This window comes from Phocoena sinus, chromosome 5 (genome assembly GCF_008692025.1).
Source record: "Phocoena sinus isolate mPhoSin1 chromosome 5, mPhoSin1.pri, whole genome shotgun sequence".
Taxonomy (NCBI): domain Eukaryota; kingdom Metazoa; phylum Chordata; class Mammalia; order Artiodactyla; family Phocoenidae; genus Phocoena; species Phocoena sinus.
The window spans coordinates 114,981,512-114,995,548 of NC_045767.1; the positions used below are offsets into that span (position 1 = coordinate 114,981,512).

At 41.3% G+C, this 14,037-nt stretch overlaps 1 pseudogene; it reads left to right on the forward strand.

Moving 5' to 3' along the window:
- The first annotated feature begins 315 nt into the window (after positions 1 to 315).
- On the forward strand, positions 316 to 742 carry LOC116754187 (annotated as a pseudogene).
- The last annotated feature ends 13,295 nt before the right edge of the window (positions 743 to 14,037 follow it).

Consider the following 14,037-nt stretch of genomic DNA (forward strand, 5'->3'; position numbering starts at 1 on the left):
GGCTGGGCCCGTAAGCCATGGCCGCTGAGCCTGCGCGTCTGGAGCCTGTGCTCCGCAACAGGAGAGGCCACAACAGTGAGAGGCCTGCGTACCGCAAAAAAAAAAAATTAACCATCACAATGTGTATAGAGTTCCAGTTTTGTAGGATGAAAGGTTCTGGAGATTGATTGAGTGTCAATGTGAATATACTTAACACTACTGAACTTTACACTTTAAGATGGTTAAGATGGTAAGTTTTAAGTTAAGTGTATTTTACCACAATTGGGAAAAAAAAAGCCTGTTAGATCTTCCCCTCGGGCCAGCAGCACCAATGGGATGGGCAAGTGTCAAGATCATATTGCCAGGAAGCTCTGCAGCCACCATCAGGACCAGAAGTGGCATGATAAACGGTACAAGAAAGCCCATTTGGGGACAGCCCTGAAGGTCAGCCCCTTTGGAGGTACTTCACATGCAAAGGGAATTTAGCTAGAAAATGTCGGAGTTGAAGCCAAACAGGTAAATTCTGCCATCGGGAAGTGTTTCAGGGGCCAGCTGATCAAGAAGAGCAAGAAGCTCACAGCTTTCTTACCCGATGATGGCTGCTTGAACTTTACTGCAGAAAACGATGAAGTTCTGGTTGCTGGATTTGGTTGCAAAAGGCCATGCTGTTGGTGACATTCCTGGAGTCCACTTTAAATTTGTCAAAGTAGCCAATGTCTCTCTCTTGGCCTTATGCAAAGGCAAGAAGAAAAAACCAAGATGATAAGTTTTGATGATGCAAACATGGTAGTAATAAAATTTCACATACAAAAAAAGTCTATTAGAGAAATTTCCTTTCACTAAATACCAAAAAAACATTTTCATAAGGGACAACAGGGTACAAATTGGACTATATTTTAACATTAGACTCCTGTTAAAAAAAAGTTATTCGTGGGACTTCCCTGGTGGTCCAGTGGTTAAGAATCCACTTTCCAATGCAGGGGACGCAGGTTCGATCCCTGGTCGGGGAGCTAAGGTCCCATATGCCGTGGGGCAACTAAGCCCATGCACTCTGAACCCCGTGCACCACAACTAGTGAGAAGTCCATGTGGCACAACTAAAACCCAATGCAGCCAAATAAATAAATAAATATTTAAAGAAAAGAGTTCTTCGTATAGCAAACTTCTATAAAAAGTTGAGAGAGTAATCTCGAAAATTATTATATCTCAAAATTATTATATCACGAAAATTATTATATTTCGAAAAAGCTATTTCTGTGGGAAGTTAAGATTACATATTCTAGTTATATTGCTTCCTGGGGATATAAGTTTCCTGAGGGATCAAGCATAGAGAGTCAGAGAAATAGAAGCAAATACATTCCTTTGATTGTTAGTCTCAAGTAACAAACTTTTCAGCTGAAGTGCTGGTAAAAGCTGAACAACAGTCAATTCACAGCTGACCATATGATAAATGGCTATAAGTTTAGTATTTTGGTGAATATTGCTACGTACATAGGGAGGTAGAATTTTTTATTGGAGTCTAGTTGACTTACAATGTTGTGTTAGTTTCAGGTGTACAGCAAAGTGAGACAGTTATACATATATGTATCTACTCTTTTTCAGATTCTTCTCCCTTATAGGTTATTACAAAATATTGAATATAGTTCCCTGTGCTATACAGCAGGTCCTTGCTGGTTATCTATTTTACACATAGTAGTGTGTATATGTTAATCCCAAACTCCTAATTTATCCCTCTCCCACCCCCAGGAGGTAGAATTTGATCCATAGGATCACCAAATCCATGCTTCCAATGCATTTCAAGTAGATTTTCTGACATTTTATGCTCATACTTGGAGATTCTTCACAAGGTAAGTGGGGTATCATTAAATGACTATTCTGACAATCTTACCTTAGTGATTCAGATTATTTGTTCAAGTTTCTAAATACCAGAGAAAGTCTTTCAAGTACAAGTTTCTAAAACTCAAACTTAACTGATGTGACAGGAAGCATCCCTTCTTGGTCCCACTATAATTTAACCATTAGTTTATCCTATTAGCAGTATTATATGGGTAATAATAGCTTTGATCCTAATGCTGAAGGTCAAGGTATGATCATGGTAGTGGAATAATTACCAATTATAACTAAAAAGGCAACATCAATTCTAGTAACTCTAATTTCCATAAGGAAACATCAGTTGGTTTTTGTAAGTTTTTTGGTATTTTAAAAAAAATTTTCATTAACAGTTTCTCTAATGGCTTTTTTCCCACATAAAACTAGAGAGTTAAATAAAGGAGAAAATAATTGCTGAGGCAAAAGGTGAGCTTTCCTTCCCCACAAGAAGGGAACCCCTTGATAAATCTTCCAGTTTCCAGTAAAAGCTCTGACTTTCTGAGAAGCTCATTTAGGCCTAAGTTAGCAAGTCCGATGAGGTGATGACAGAGGTGCCAGCTGAAACGCTGAGCTCAGCCCATTGCAATTTCAGATTTTTGAGTCTCCCTGTTTTGAAAAGGAATTTATTATTTTCTTTCATTTTTACTTCATTTAAAAAAATTCTCAACTATGAACACAAACTTGGCAAACCATAAATACAAGGGAAATCTCTCAAGACCATCTAGCACATTTCTCTGCTTCTAAGTAAAATCAAACTTCAACCTTAGGTCTACCTTTTAAAATGTATCTCTAGGGAAGGCTTTTCCCTGAACCCTCTAGACTAGGTTAGGTCTCTCCGGTGTACACCTCCACACCATATTGTATTTCTCGTTCAAAGGACTTATCACAAACGGACCCAAATACTTACTTGGACTCTCAGTTTAAGACGGCTGACTAAACTCACACATTTACCCCTCTTCCCTCCCCAAGTCCTAGTGAAATGATGAAAGAAATACAGCCATACAAATAAGTCCATAACAGGAAAGACACCAAAAGACCAGAAGAGTATGGAATTTCTAGAAGATTTAATCCAGGTAGGAGAAAACTTAGGGAGCCAAGGAACCAGAAATCCCATATAGGTGAAAGAAGAGATTTTCAGGGAAATTTTTCCATGAGAGGATGGGAATAAGTCCTGATCAGAAGTAGCTGAGGTCGGTAGGAAACTGAGTCTGAGAGGTTGGCAGGTAGTGAAGGATCTGGGGAACACCTGCATCCTCAGCTTGCAAGTCCCAGAGCCACTGACTTGGCCTCAGCCCCTGGGAAAGCCACAAAACATTTGCAAATAGCCAAATAAAGTTAGAGTTTTGATGAGTAAGACTCCCACTGTGAGCACTGGGATTAGAGAAGACAGTCAATAGCCCTTATATCTGACAAGTAGCTTGAAGGACAAGGAACCCCACATGCAGAAGACAGTTCCCCTGGCCCACCCCTCCCCCTAGTCACCATAGCTGGGCCCTATAATAGGAATAGAAATCCGCCTTCACTGCCAGGAGAGCAAATATCTTCAAATACACACCAGCCAGTCTAGATCTGTTTTACAAACATTATAACAGATAATGAAAACCTGCCAAACATTGGAAGAAAACCAAATTGTTCTATTTTGTTATATTATTTCATTTCTCTGTATTAACCTCTGAGAAATTAGTTAATACAGAAAATAGAAGACGATTTTTTTTTTTTTTGCGGTAAGCGGGCCTCTCACTGTCTTGGCCTCTCCCGTTGCGGAGCACAGGCTCCAGACGCGCAGGCTCAGCGGCCATGGCTCACGGGCCCAGCCACTCTGCGGCATGTGGGATCTTCCTGGACCAGGGCATGAACCCGTGTTCCCTGCATCGGCAGGCGGACTCTTAACTACTGCGCCACCAGGGAAGCCCATGATTTTATTTTTGAAAGACAATTTTAAAAGCAAATCATCATTATCTTAAGAGAAATTAAGAGAATATTGTAACCATTGAAACAGAATAGGTGGCTGTGAAAAAGCTGTCTATTGGCTGTTCTTGGAAACTAAAAATGTGATTATCTAAATTTAAAACATTTCAAGCTTTTTTAATATTAAAAATAAGATTTTTCCCTGACTACTAGTTATGTTGGACATCTTTCATGTTTTTTTGACCATTTATAGCTCCATTTCTGTGAACTGTCTGTTTATATTTTTTGCCCATTTTTTTCCCCTTGAGTTATTTGCAATTTTTCTTATTTATTTGTGCCTGCTCTTTGTACGTTGATATGTTGCTTGATATATATGAGCAGATGATTTCTCTCAGCCTGTCACTTGCCTTTTAATTTGTCTTTTGGTGTCTTTCAAATTTCAGGAATTAGACTTTTTTTATGGAGAGTAATCTGTAATTATTTTCCGAAAAGCTTGTGGGCTTTAATTTTGCTTAGGAATGTCTTCTCCAAACCCAAATCAATAATACAACTTCTTCTTGTGTAATTATACATATCAAAACCATCTAATCTCTCCAAACATTTTCCTTATCTGTAAAATGGAGATCATGTCTTCCTTACAATGTTGTTGTGAGAATGAATAGACACATGTACAATATCTGGCACACACAGGCACTCAACAGACATCGTGGAGATAAGAAAATTGATAGCAATGATATAAGGCCAAGATCAAATACACACAAAAATACAACCTCCCGTCATTGACTCAAAGAGGCTAGACTAAATGGTCTCTCCTTGGCCTCTGTATGGACAGCAGAGTTGACTTTCCTTTTCCATGACTTTATGTTAAACAAGTACACAGACACCTGGAATTAGCTTACCCATCCCCCATTCACTGGGGAAGATGGTTACATGTTTGGGATTTGATGTTGCATTCCCCTCTTCTCCACCTCCTGCTCGACCTGCCACAGGGTGTCTATGGCTTTGTCTTTCCCTCTCCTCACCTTGTCATTCTCACTCCCTGCCCACGCTCTGAATCCATCAGTCCACAGGCAAGTCTCTAAAGCCTGGGACTTTGATGGATGTGTCACCAGGGAGGGATCCAGGATCACCAGTCTCCTCGGGGAGGAAGGCACACTTTGACTCTTCTCGGTCCTCTAATTCCTAGGGTCTCATCTCATTTTCTTTCACAGAAATTACTCCATAGCCTCCTTGCCTCTCAGCCTTCCTACCCACCACCACACCCCTCTCGCACACATAGGCTCCATTCTGCAGCCTTCATGAAATTTCTAAGCAAAATCTGATCATGTCACTTTTTACTTAAAACCCTTTAGTGCTCTGCCACTCACTAGCTATTTTGTACCAGGAAAATGTTTACCTTCTTTGGATCTCTTTCTCCCCTTGAAGAATAGGCTTAATAATGGTTAGCTACTGCTTTTAATATACAATAGAAATATCTTAGCCTGAGCTATAATTCCCAGGTTGATCTCCAGCTATAATCATCTCCAGCTATAATCTCCAGCTATGATCTCCAGCTCACCCCTGGCCATCTCCTGTCTCGCATTTCTTGGTTCAGGCATGCTAGTCCTCTTTCCATTTCTAGAACACAACACTCACTCTTGTTCTGTAATTTTGCACACACTGTTCCCTCTGTTTGGAAGAATACTTTTCCCCCTGCTCCCGGGGCCCTCCTATCCACCTTCATTAACTAATTCTTATTTATATTTCAAGGTTCAGCTTCTTCCTGAACTATATTTCTGACACATATTATGCTCTGAATGAATATGTGTTGAATGAAGAACTACCAAATATTGAGTATGTACTATCTGTTAATAATTGTATGTACATTATCTCATTCAGTGCTCACACAATTCCTATGAGGTCAGTATCATTAATCCCATGATCGTGGATGTTCAAAACAAGCCTCAGAAAGGTTGAGTGACATGTCCAAGGTTATACAGTTATACAGTTATCAGTGACAGACCTGGTATCCAAATCCAGGTCTGTCTGGCTCCAAAGGCCAAGTTTAGAGTGAAATAGAGCATCGAGCAGGACATGAAGGAAGACGTAATAATAAAATCAAATCTTAATATAAAGCTCTCAAGAATAAGGCTTTCTCATGCAAAATCTGCATAGATTTTCAGAAGCAGCACAAAATCCTAAAAGCCTGGCTTTTTCACCAACTGCTAGGGGGATGCCAAGGGCCCACAGAGCAGTGGGTTCTCTTGGCCAGCAGGGAGGTGTGGTGACCATTCCAGACCACCCTCTCCCAAGGACCACCCTTGTCCCACAGCATCTCTAGCATGAGAAATCAGGTATTTGAAGGTTATTTCCACACAATTAGATCTCCTTCTTTCTATGCCATAAAGTGTAGTCCATGATATTTCCCTAAAAAGAAATGTTTCTTGGGACTTCCATGGTGGCACAGTGGATAAGAATCCGCCTGCCAATGCATGGGACACAGGTTCGATCCCTGCTCCAGGAAGATCCCACACGCCGTGGAGCAACTAAGTCCGTGCACCACAACTACTGAGGCTGTGCTGTAGAGCCCCCGAGCCACAACTACTGAGCCCTCGTGCCACAACTACTGAAGCCCATGTGCCTAGAGCCCGTGCTCAAGAGAAGCCACCACAATGAGAAGCCCATGCACCATAATGAAGAGTAGCCCCCGCTCACCACAACTAGAGGAAGCCCGACCCAACACAGCCAAAAATAAATAAGTAAATAAATTTTTAAATAAATGTCTCTTTTTAACAAGGGCTTACATCCTGATGTGTGAGTTTACAAACAATTCATATTATTAGAGTAGAAACAATTTAAACATAAGGTATAAGCCACTTAAACATCCATTTCCAGAACTTGGGATAGTCTAATTTGTAGTCATAGAACATTAATAGACGTTATTTTGGTGTGCTATACCTGGTCACAGATTACAGGTACAGAAATAAAAACATGGGACAAATATAGGTCTCTATCTTTTCAAGAGATATGAGTGCCTTTATGCTCTGCTCATCATTAAGAAAACACTTTAGAGGGCTTCCCTGGTGGCGCAGTGGTTGAGAGTCCGCCTGCCTATGCAGGGAACACGGGTTCGTGCCCCGGTCTGGGAAGATCCCACATGCCGCGGAGCGGCTGGGCCGGTGAGCCATGGCCGCTTGGCCTGCGCGTCCGGAGCCTGTGCTCCGCGGTGGGAGAGGCCACAGCAGTGAGAGGCCCGCGTACCGGAAAAAAAAAAAAAAGATAACTAATGAGAACCTACTGTATAGCACAGGAAACTCTACTCAATGCTCTGTGGTGACCTAAATGGGAAGGAAACAAAAAAGAGGGGATATATGTAAACATATGGCTGATTCACTTTGCTATGCGGTAGAAGCTAACACAACATTGTAAAGCAACTATACTCCAATAAAAATTTTTTTAAAAAAAGAAAATTTACAAAAATGAAAAAGTAACCATAATGGGTAGATACACTGTGAAGTGAAAAAGGCAAGGGGCAGAGCAATGGACAGAATATATTACAATTTGTAGAGTGTATGTGTGATATAAATGTCTCTAGAAAGACTCACAAGAAACTGGTAAGAATAATTGCCTCTGGGCATAGGTAAAATATTCTCTGACATAAATCGTACCAATGTTTTCTAAGGTCACTCTCCCAAGGCAGCAGAAATAAAAACAAAAATAAACAAATGAGACCTAATCAAACTTACAAGCTTTTGCACAGCAAAGGAAACCATTTTAAAAAATGAAAAGACAACCTACAGAATGGGAGAAAATATTTGCAAATGATGCAACAGACAAGGGATTAATCTCCAAAATATAAAAGCAACTCAACAACAAAAAAACAAATAACCCAATCAAAAAATGAGCAGAAGACCTTAATAGACATTTCTCCAAAGAAGACATACAGATGGCCAGTAGACACATGAAAAGGTGCTCAATATCACTAATTATTAGAGAAATGCAACTCAAAACTACAATGATCTCACACTGGTCAGAATGGCCTTATTAAAAAGTCTACAAATAACAAATGCTGGAGAGGATGTGGAGAAAAGGGGACCCTCCTACACTGTTGGTGGGAATGTAAGTTTGTACAGCCACTATGGAAAACAGTACGAAGGTTTCTTAAAAAACTAAAAATAGAATTACCATATGATCCAGCAATCCCACTCCTGGGAATATACCTGGACAAAACTATAATTCAAAAAGATACATGCACCCCTATGTTCATAGCAGCACAGTTCACAGTAGCCAAAACATGGAAACAACTTAAATGTCCATTGACAGATGAATGGGTAAAGATACAATGGAATACTACTCAGCCATAAATAAGAATGAAATAATGCCATTTGCAGCAACATGGATACAACTAGAGATTATCATACTAAGTGAAGTAAGTCAGAAAGAGAAGGACAAATGTCATATGATATCACTTATATGTGGAATCTAAAATATGGCACAAATCAACCTATCTACAAAACAGAAACAGACTAATAGACATGGAGAACAGACTTGTGGTTGTCAAGGAATGGAGGAGGGAGAGGGACGGACTGGGAGTTTGGGGTTGATGCAAACTATTACATTTAGAATGGATAAACAACAAGGTCCTAATGCATAGCACAGGGAACTATATTCAGTCTCCTGTGATAAACCATAATGGAAAAGAATATAAATAAAGAATGTCTCTATGTGTATAACTGAGTCACTTTGCTGTACAGCAGAGACTGGAACAACACTGTAAATCAACTCTACTTCAATAAAAAAATTTTAAAAACAAAAACAAACGAAAAAGTATGATTGTTTCTGAGAAATGGGATTGGAAGTACTAAGTTGAAGTTGAGGGGGGAGATCAAAGGTGAAGAGTAGACTTTTATGCTGTATACTCTTTTCTCTTTCTCTGTGTGTGTGTGTGTGTGTGTGTGTGTGTGTGTGTGTGTGTGTGTGTTTTAATCACGTGCATGTACTTTCATTTCAAAACAAAACGGGAATGCATGAGGTTGCCCAGATTTGCAAGGCTCAGGTGTCTGGGGCATACTCGAGCTCAACCAAGCTACCTTGGTTGCAATCTCTCATTAGTAGGCATGGAACATGTACAACTTTCAGAAAATTAAGGCCCAAACAGCTCCACTGTGCCCTGCCTAGAGAGATCTGAGGGCCAACATGAGAGGTAAGGAAAAAGTGATGGGAAAACTGAAAGAGAGATGGGCTTGGTGGAGGCAAGGAAAATGTGAGTTGGAAATCAAGAATTTAGCCCCACTCAGGGGACAGCTCCCAAGGTCAGTGTAAATCTGTGTCCCATTCAGGTCTTTCCCGAGGAGCTCTGGAAGGCATTTCAGCCCATCACAGTGAGGCAACATCTTCCACTTGTCTCTAATTACTCTGACAGAAAGTTTCTAATGATCATTTGGCTTGCATGTGTCTTGCTCACAGAGAAAATATGTCCCAATCAGCAGAGGGAGGGAGGACTAACGTGTGATTCTGATCCACGTTGCAGTTATATTTTTTATTGTATTTAAATAAATTTAAAAATAAAGTCATTTGTACAGAGACAAGGTAATAGTCTTGAAAGAGTTTTCATCTGTTTCCTAGAATTTCCTTCTATTAGGACAGCTATTAAGATAGCGGTCCAGTGGTTAAGACTCAGGGCTTCCCTTCCCTGGTGGCGCAGTGGTTGAGAGTCCGTCTACCGATGCAGGGGACACGGGTTCGTGCCCCGGTCCGGGAAGATCCCACATGCCGCGGAGCGGCTGGGCCTGTGAGCCATGGCCGCTAAGCCGGCGCGTCCGGAGCCTGTGCTCCGCAATGGGAGAGGCCACAACAGTGAGAGGCCCGCGTACCGCAAAAAAAAAAAAAAAAAAAAAAAAAAAAAAGAAGACAGCTAAACCATTAGATATTCATTGGCTCAGGGAAGGTACGTGACAGCAGAAAACAGGAAAAAAATAGAAACTCTTTTAGCTTTGTGCTTCAAAAGCTAGCTCCTTAGAATTTTTAGAAAATTGATCATGGCAAGCTTTGAGAGCTGTATGAGCAGACCTTCCCTGACCACTTTTTCTTACCACTAGAAAAGGATTCACTACATCTGGTGAAAGAAAAGAATTAAAGGGGAAGTGATGAGTTTGACAGCAGTGTGACCTGAGATAGAGGGTCTGTGGGCTGCTCTCCAGCTGGAACACTAGGATATAAACCAGGGCCAACCCCCCAGATGGGATTATGGAATCCAATAGCGGAAGAGACCTGTGCCCATAAAACTGCATAGAATCCTGGGGAAGTAGCATACTATCGGAGGAGAGAGAGCTCTGTGATCTGTGTAGGCAGATAGCCTCAAAGTCTAAACCATAATTATGGAGCAGCAACAGAACGGGTCTCATACATCCAAGGGAGGCAAAGAAATAATTGAGAGGAACTGACTAGAGGTGTTGTGGAGATGAGAACAAAAGATGTCTCCATGACAACCTGCATGGACCAATCAGGGAGGAAGAGATTCCTCCCTGACCCCCTCAGTGAAGACCAGATTTCCTCCTACCCTAACTGTTGCCACCAATGCTATGGAACCATAGAATACATATAACCAATAAATTTCAGGAAGCCAGATGAAGTCAGAACTCAGGTAAAACGCCATGTAAGGGAAGAGGCAGGATTTCAAATTGGCAGAGATTAAGTTTCTGCCGTTCTGATGCGTGGTGACTCAGAATATAAATTTAGCTGAGTTATGTAAGAATAAAGTTAATACATTTCTTGTGCACCTAAATTTGTGGCCTTAGATTCATACTCACTATATATATTATATACTTCAGCCTCCTGTGAGTTTGAGAAGCTGATCCAGCCATTGGAATGTCAAGTTCCCCATCAGTCGAATAAGGGTTTTAATGTCCACTGCGTGGGGTTAATATGAGGCTTCCGTGTGATAATGTGTATAAGCTGCCAGGCCCAACGGAGATGTTCTATAAATACTATTTCCCTCACCACTTCAATCGACATCCATAGAATATTACAATTTCCAAGTTTATAGCTGGTTAGGCATTAATTGTTCTTTAGGTCGGCTCCTTCAGGATGGCATCTTAGCATCTTAATCTCATCAGTAAAATATCCTCAGATCACATGGATTACTTCTGGGAAGGGTTTCTGTGGCCGGTTAGTCCCACCCACAGTGTGTGGTTTCCAGTAAGCTTCAATCAAAGAGAGTGTCCCCTCCCTGACCTGAGCTGGCTGTCATTTCCCAGGCCTTTTGCCACCAACAGCGCAAAGTCCATCTTTGGGCATTCTAACTTTCTGTCCCTCGTGCATAAGATAAGCCACGGCCTGCCTGTTCCAGGTCTAGGAAATGTGAGCTGCACCATTGCTCAACATCTCTTCCTGGAGCTAGGTAAGGAAAAGGTAAGGGCAACCGTGCAGGCCCTTTATATAAATTCTTTTATCCAGTCTTTCCAATCATGGTCATTTCATTGACAAAAAACTAAGACTCAGAGATGCTAAGTGATTTCCCTTGCTAACCAAGAACTAGTAAGTGACAGAGGAAAACCTGAAGCTAAATCTGGAAGGCTCCAAAGCTCATGCTCTTTCTGTCACCTAACCACCCATAGAGGAAAGGATGTGAAGGACAAGTATGACTTGTACCCAAATGATGGTTGATTGGAGTACGTGGCCAGGAATTAAAGGTATCTGCAGTTGTCACTGAAACACATGTATGTGTTTAGATAGTACCACGTAAACTCAGAGAAAGAGAGAGAAAGAGAAAGAGAGAGTGTTCAAACATCTTTCAGTAGGCTACAGTTAGAACTTGGGTCAACCTATCTCTATAGTAGTGGCAATAACGGTAACAATGCTTTGTCTATGTCTAGCACTCGGCTTTTCTAAGTACATTTACATCCATTACGTGACTTAATTCTTACAACATTCCTGGCAAGATATGCAGGAAAAGCATGATTATTGCCATGCTTATGAGAAGGAAAAGAGGCACAGACTTGTTGCACCTTCCCCAGCAATCTCGAAAACACAGAGCTGAAGTATGTGTGGGTACTGCACATGATGACTGAAGATGTGGAGAGGTGTAACCTCTTTTTCCTTGGTGGAGTAGAGAATGAGGTGTACCAGTCAGGGCCTCAGCAGGAAACAGATGTCATGGTCAAATTGGATGATATGAGGCAATTCTAATAAGAGAACTATTTAAAGACAAGTGCTCAGAGTGTAGGGAAACCACAGACATAGGGCAGTTCTCTAGTTTGCATCAGTGAGGACCCATTACCACACGTAGGACTAAAGGGCAAGAGGAGGGTGTGGTTATTAGAAAAAGAAAAGTCTGTGCAGAGACTACTTGACAGGAGCTCTGGCCTTTGGCCAAGGGATACAGCCAGCCTGCAGGGACCCCGCAAGGAGGGGTCCAGGAAAATATATACCTTGGTTTTACTCCACTCCCTTCTTCCCTCTGATCACCTGCTGGTGCTTCCTGTTAGCCAAATCCAACTGGAAGTCAGAGGCAAGGATACCCACTGATATGGTCAAAACAGTTCAGCTTCATGAGGCACAGAACAGGGAGCAAAGGGGTAGAGTGAATCTGGAGGAACAAATGGAAGCTATCTTACGCATGAAGTTTTCTGCTAAGAGGTAGAGGCCAAACTAGAACTGTGTATCAGTAAGACTTCAGCTTACTTGAAATAATTAAACAATAAAGAGGAATTACTGGACAGGCTTCAGCTTCAGTCACATCAGGAGGCTGGCTCTCTGTGAGGGTGTAAGATCTGTCCTCTTCAGTATGCCAACTGTGTACTCAGGCTGCCTTTGCCGCATGGTAGCAAAATGACTGCAGCAGTTCCTGACATTGCATCTGTAGCCCACATTTGCTGAAGAAAGAGAGGGACCATGATTCAGAGTTTCCACTAAAAGTCCTGAGACTCATTCTGATTGGACCATCTTAAGGCATATAATCAATTGTGAACCGAACATTATGGCTAGACTATGGAATGCATCAATTGGCTTAGCCTAGGTGAAGTGCTTCATCCCTAGATACAGAAATGGAATGACTTTCCAGAAACCACATAGATTCTGGAAAAGAAATTAGAGCTTTGTGGAATGGCTGGAGAGGCCACCAAGAAGCATCCACTCGAGTAACAGAACTGCCTCTGTTGAAAAAGGGAGGAGCCAGGTGGGTCTAAAGAGTGTTTAGTCCAAAGTGTAATCGATCAACAGAAGTCTAACATGGAGCAAGTGGACCACGGTAGGGGTGGGGATGGGGGGGGTGTGGTATTTATTTCATTCCATGAAACACAGTGTGTCCATCAAATGTTGGTGTAGTGGCTCAGTGATGCTCTTTGGAACTCGGATTCCTTTCTCATGATTATCACCCTGTGGTCAAAAGATGGCTTGCTGCACTTCTAGGTATCCCATACAAGTTCAATGCAGGAAAAAAGGAAAAGGGACAAATAATGGTCTAAACAGAAAAAAAAAAAATGTCCTAAAGAGCTATTTTCTTTCTCTTTGCAAAGTGAAACCCTTTACCTCCTTGGCCAGAACTATGCTATATGGCCACCTCTTAGCAGCAAAGGAGTCTGGGAAATAGGGGATTCTTGTTTTCTAGCTCAAGCTGTAAATGAAGGTAAGGGAGACAGGGATTGGGAACTGTTTTGGAGAGCTCATCCATGGACTCTGCCACAGGAATGATTGCCTAACAGCACTGAACACCAAGCTGAAAAGCAAATCTGTGATGGAGCCAATCAGCAGAGAATCACTCACTTGACAATAAAATTGGTTAACTGGAAAAAATGACAGCTTTATACTAAATTTCACTGATTCTGCGAACTTGGGGGAACTACGGGCCAAATTTTCCTAGCAAACAGGGTAGTGAAGCCAACCACATAGACAATAGAGGAAAATTGCTGGAACAATGCTGCTATCTCATTTCCAGAAAAAATTAAGAGCTTTTCTGAATAAATTTCTAAACTAAAGCCCATAGTCTGTGACATATACCAACATTAATACTGGTTATTTTCCCAGAGAAGCTCGTTCATCTAGTTTTAAAGACTACTAACAAAGTTTTAGTAGTTTTCCAGATAATCTTTAAAAATTAGTTCAGACTCTGTTTAAGCTGGTCTTCAAAAGGAACCCTTTAGTGTACAGGTTCTGAACTTTTCTGCATTATCATCAAAACACAATTTTTTTCTTAAAAAAGCATGTAGAACAGGGCTATATACAAATGTATATTTAATTAAATAAATTTTGTGGGTACGATTGTACAATCCAAATATAGCATTGCTCTGCTCATAGCACCCACAGT